The sequence below is a fragment of the Paroedura picta genome, chromosome 12 (genome assembly GCF_049243985.1).
Source record: "Paroedura picta isolate Pp20150507F chromosome 12, Ppicta_v3.0, whole genome shotgun sequence".
In the NCBI taxonomy this organism is placed as follows: domain Eukaryota; kingdom Metazoa; phylum Chordata; class Lepidosauria; order Squamata; family Gekkonidae; genus Paroedura; species Paroedura picta.
In genome coordinates, this window is record NC_135380.1 from 28,942,959 (window position 1) to 28,949,206 (window position 6,248).

The window sequence follows — 6,248 nt, forward strand, 5'->3', positions numbered from 1 at the left end:
AGTCAGGGTAGCTCCTGAATTTTTATTATGTACTGTGCTATTTGGGTGGCTGTATTTAACATTTCTGTGATTGGCTGATATCTGTAACAGCTTTCGCTCTCAGTATTTGAGCAGAGGCCTGGGTAGAGACTCTCCAGCCTTCACTTCCTGTCTGCAGGCCAATCAGGACACACGCAGTGCATCCTGATTGACCTGGCCCTGTGGGCACCCGCCCCCAACGGCCCAGCAAGGGGCAGTCTGTTGCAATCGCTGCCAGTCTGCCCCTAACCACTGCTGGGAGAGTTCAGTACGGCTGCTGGGGGGCAAGGGGAACAGAGGTTTGGACAGGCCATGCCAGCCCTTTTTGCCCCAGGAATGTCCTGACTGTCATATCCAGCAACTTCCCTCACTTTGCCTCAGACCTCGGACAGAGCTGGCAGGTGGCTGGTGAGTGCGCTCCCTCCTTCCTTCAGGTCTTCTGTGAAGGAGCCTCTAACAACTTTCTCCTACCTAACCACTGGCTGACAGGGAGGCCACAGAAAAGCCCCTTATCACTTAAAATACTGCTCTGGCTGTCCTTGCTGCTGGAGGGAAGAAACAGCCAAGCCATGTGCATTTCTTCTTCATGACTCTCTGTAGATTTGAGGCCTACTTCACAGGGTTATTGTGCAGACGAAATGGGATGCTGTTGCGGAGGTTTCATCTGCACAACAACTCTGTGCAGAAGGCCTCAAGTGTTTCAACTCCACAGCAACCTGTGTGGGAGACCTTAAATGTTTTTCTCCACAACAACCCTGTACAAACTCCAAAGCAGACCTTTCTGCCTGGGAGCTGATTTTTATATTCTGCTGATGAGCGGTAATTCCAGGAGCTCTCCAGGCCCCACCTGGAGGTTGGCTACCCCTGGTCTGGAAATATTCCTGGAGGTTTGGAAGTGGGACTTCAAAATGGCACAGTGCCTCAGAGTCCAGCCTCCAAAGTAGCCATTTTTGCCTGCAGAGCTGATCATTATAATCTAGAGATGAGCAGTGATAGTTGAGAATGATGGAAGAGGCACAGACAGACAGACTGAACAGCATTGGTCCTGCGAGTCTGGAAAGTCCAGGAAGATCTAAATAAAGAATATTTACAGCCTGAAACTGTAAATAGTGAACAAGTAAACGGCTGGAGAGACATGGGAACTGAAGTGAGTTTTTTTCAAGCGTGGCCTGGTAAATGAAAAGCAGTATTTGCCAGGAAGGTCCTATGAAATCAAAGGCATAAGTGGCCCAGAATTTCAAGTGGAGTTAGCTTTACAGGAATATAGACAGTATGACTTTGGGCGGAACTAGGTGATCCACTTTTATTAGGCAACGACTTGGCTTTGCAGACAACAACGGGGACTGCAGTTTTCAGCAGTAGGCCTCAGGCTTCAGAAGGGCAGATATCACCAGCCAAGCAACAGACTGCTAGCCAAGGGGGGCCTGCGGCCACATGCATTCCTTTAGAAGGGCGGCATATGAGGGGAGAAGGCTTTCCCTTCAGCCTAACTGCCTGGAGATGAACTGTACTTACAGTAGATTCTCAGACTCCACCTGGAGGCTGGCATCCCTAAACCTCAGTGGGATACAATCCTACACAGTCACCCCTCCAAAGCAGGCGTTTTTGCCTGGGGAGCTGATCTTTATAGTCTGGAGATAAGCAGCAATTCCAGGAGATCTCCAGGCCCCACCTGGAGGTTGGCTGTCCCTGGTCTGAACATATTCTTGAAGTTTGGAAGTGGGGCCTCAAAAGTGTGTAATGCCCCTGCAGCCACCTAGCACCCTCTGACCTATTTCAGGTCAAAAAAGCATTGCAGAGAGGAGGTAAGGTTGCCAGTTTGATGCAGGTTCATGTTCTGGAATTCCACACTACCTAAGTGTGCATAAACCTGACTGAGGTCAAGACTGCTGTGCATAGAGAGACCTTCTCTTAGGGTTGCCAGCTCCATGTGAGGCTCTCTACCCCCACCTTCTTCATGGGGAGTCTGCTATGGGGAGAGGAAGGAACTGCTTTGAGGCACCTGAGGCCTGCTGGGTGACTGTGGCCCATTCCCAGTTCTCTCAGACCTCTCAGAGCCCCACATCCCTCGCAGGTTGTCTGTTGTGGGGAGATGAAGGGGGAAAGGTATTTGTAAACTGCTTTGAGACTCCTTTGGGTAGTAAACAGCAGGGTACAAAAATCCAGCTCTTCTAAGGAGCAACTGTGAAAGAAGCATGTGGACACATAACATTTTATGGAGACAGATGGAGCAAAGCGGACACTGTACTGTGACTATCCCATGTGGATCAGGGCAGGGGGACATTTCAGTGTCTATGGCCTAATTCACACAGGAAGAGAAATGATGATGAACGCAGAACTGACAGTAATTAGTTGCCATGTAATCTCCCCCTAAGAAGAGTCTCCTGTCTGATTTTCCCTTCACATATCTGAACGCATGGCTCTGCAAAGCTCATCCATAACCACTATGCCACAATTCCCAAAGATCAGTCCTCTCCCACATTCAACGAACATTTCCAGACACCCATCTCTCCACACCCATGCCACCACAACCTCCCACACAACACACACATTCAACCCCATGCCCTTACAGACTGGACGACTCCTCCCCTTCCTCTTCCCACCCCCAAGCTCTAGCGCCTGTTGTATTCCTGGGTACGACGAGCTTTGCCCCTAGTTCTTAATATTGTATTTAGACAAAAGGAAGACTTAGTCCCCTGGCCTAGTGGTCTGGCTTATGTTCAGGTGCAATTTATTTCTATGTACAGTCATTTTAAAGCTGTCTGCAACTGGGGGGAGGGGTGTAGTCTTAAATTCATTTTTAGTAAGTATGGAAGCTTTGCATAAGTACGGACAACTACTTAGATTTTCTTTTTCTGCTAACGGGGTGTGGAATTCATAATGAACAAGCATCTCTGGCTCTGTTCCTTAGCCTTGTAGTAGGACTGTGAGAGGGGGCAGTAGGAATGTTGAGGCTGGGACGAAACCCAAAAATTTTCCTTTGGATGCTGCTTACATTACAGACTCAGTTGGCTCTCAGAAGGGTTGTGTGTGAAAATCCATAGAAGTTATGACTTTGACATTCTTCCATGCTCTAAAATCCATTCCTCTGTGAGCCTGTGCTCCCAGCAGGCAAAGCCAAACCCTTCCGCCAAAACTGCAACCATTCTCTGCTCAGTGATCGCGGAGGACGGATGAGATCCTGGTTGCATACTCTGGACGATGTGGGAGTGGACTGCTGAAAGCTGATGTAGAGCGGGCCAGAAGATGATCATGTGTGCAATGGCCCTGTGCTTCATGGAGGAGGGGAGGGGCTGGGCTGCAACACAGCTAAGATGCAGGAAACAATTAGTGAAACTCAGCCGCCCTCTGTCTCCCAAGACTATTTGTATGCCAGTTTTCAAAAAATGGATAGTTGAAGAGGAAAGAGTCACACAAGAAACTTCTGTTCCTTGTAGATCCAATTCTGTGCTTGGGATTAATTATGCTGGTCAAATGGTGCATAAATAGTCTGTCCCTATCCTCTCTTCTTTCTACCTCTTACATTAGAAAGCTCAGGCCCTTAAAGTTGTGCATCCTGATGTCCGTGGACTACAATTCCCATGAGCCCCTGCCAGCGTTTGCTGGCAGGGGCTCATGGGAATTGTAGTCCATGGACATCTGGAGGACCACAGGTTGACTACCCCTGCCCTAGAGAGCCACACTGGCTGCCAGCATGAAAGGCAGCTTCAGAGGTCTTACAAGCCATTCTGCCATTAGCTGGAGAAATACGGATGGAGGGCCTGTTTTGCATGCTGAAGATGCCAGGTTCACACCCTGGCAGCTCTTGCCTAACAGCTGCTTTCAGTGGACTAGATTCCATAAGAGACTGACTGGGTAGACAAAGTAACTCCACATCAATTCTTCTTGAAGGATGAATGTGCTGCTGATTGGTCTCTGTTTCCTTCTCAGCACCAGCCCAATGGGCCTGGGCCACATTTGCAAAAGGGGAGGCCATTTCCTTTTAGATTGGACGTCAGACTCAGGAACTGTGACCTCCTCACAAGGTTTCATTTTCTCATGTGACTTTGCCCCAGTGGATGCAGGGAGAAGCACCCACCTACCTCTGGCTGAAAAGCTACTTCAGTGACTGACTCCTTCCACACAGGGACAATTCCTCATTCTGTACTCCTTGCGGCTGCAAATGCACCTGAGAATCCACCCTGGGGCATGTACCTTGTTTTCCTTGATATCCCATTGTGTCTCTTCTCCCTCTTTCCCCTTCACTTCTGCTGAACATTTTGCTTGTGTGTGTGTGTTTTTTAAGCAGTTGTAGCTGAATTGCTACAATGGTGTAGCAACTATCAATTTTTCTTTTGAAATCTAAAAAAAAGTCCCTCTGTGTGTGAGTGTGTGTGTGTGTGAGAGAGAGAGAGAGAGAGAGATCCCAAGAGAATAAAATGAATGAAGAGCCAATAGTACCTTTTTGGCAAAGAAAATTTAGAAATCTGTACTTTTCCACACAGCTAGCAAACCTGTTTTCACTCCAGTTTGCTCGGATTGAGGAGGTTGTAGAGGTCAGGGAAAGGATGAGTCATGCTCAACTGGGGGAAGAGGGTATGAGGATGGTTGCACTCTATGTGGATGTAGCCAGCCCCTAACTCAGGGGTAGTCAAACTGCGGCCCTCCAGATGTCCATGGACTACAATTCCCAGGAGCCCTTGCCAGCATTCGCTGGCGAATGCTGGCAAGGACTCCTGGGAATTGTAGTCCATGGACATCTGGAGGGCCGCAGTTGGACTACCCCTGCCCTAACTGGACTTTTGAAAGTGGGGCATGCTAACAGGCTAAAGGAAAAAGAGGACATTTGTTCTTGTCTTGCCATGCTAAGATAGTCTTGTGTAGACACTTTGTGCATGGGATAGTTTCAGAATTAGTCCAAGTCTTAGGAGGATAATCAAAACAGGGCCACATCCTTTCTGTGAACCAACCAGATCAGGTGTACGCTTGTTTCTGTGTAACCCGCCATGAGTCCATGGAGAGCGGCGAGATATAAATCAAAGATATAAATAAATATAAATAAATAAATATATTGAACCTGCACAACATTTGTCTCAAAATGTGGCATCCAGAATATTTCTAATTTTATTTTGCGTTTAAAATAAACTTTCTAATTCTGAAAGGTGCATGGATATCCTTTGAAACTACATGGGTGAAAATAGTCAGCTTGCTCATATTGTTTGAGGGAAATGTCTCAGCATGCCTCATAGCATGAACACAGGAAGCTGTCTTGTACTGAATCAGAGAGCCAGTTTGGTGTGGTGGTTAGGAGTACGGACTTCTAATCTGGCGAGCCAGGTTTGATTCCCCGCTCTTCCTCCATATGCAGCTAGCTGGGTGACCTTGGGCTCACCACAGCACTGATAAAACTGTTCTGACCGAGCAGTGATATCAGGGCTCTCTCAGCCTCACCCACCCCACAGGGTGTCTGTTGTGGGGAGAGGAAAGGGAAGGCGACTGTAAGCCTCTTCAAGCCTCCTTCGGGTAGGGAAAAGTGGCATATAAGAACCAACTCTTCTTCTTCTTCTTCTTCTTCTTCTTCTTCTTCTTCTTCTTCTTCTTCTTCTTCTTCCACCACGGCTCCACCAGATGCAGACTGGCAGCTGCTCTCCATGGTTTCAGGCTGAGAGCGTTCACATCACCCACGCCCTGGTATGTAAACTGCCGCAAAATCAAAGGTTCAGCCTGCCTGGAGCAGTTTACAATGATACTGACAATGCAAGGGAGGAACACCCAGGTGTGTGCCCCTGTTGCATCCCTATACACACGACACCTCTTTGCACGATTCTCTGCAGGACCTAGGTGCCAAAATATATGCAGACAGAGCAAATCTTTCGGTGTGTGTTTCAGTGCATGAATTCAAAGGGACTGATTCCCTTTCCCCGGGTAGCCTTCTAGTGGAAGGTAAGGGTTCTGGGTCTTCTGTGATTCTGCTCCCCTCCACCCCTTGGAGAGTACAGGGACTCTGCCCTTCTGGGTCTGCAGGGAAGGAAAGGGCTGAAAGCCTTGCAGACCTCCGTGCCTCTGGAAATATGCCTTGCGAATATCCGACTCAGACGCCCCAGTGATTCATCTCCAAGACAGAAAGAGCTGGGGTTTAGGCTACTTTAGGTAGCACCAAGAGCTGCTGCTGAGAAAGCACTCTGCATGTCCTCAGAGACTCTCTCCTTCCCACCCTTCTGACAGACTCTGGACCAAGCCCGGTGGAAGCG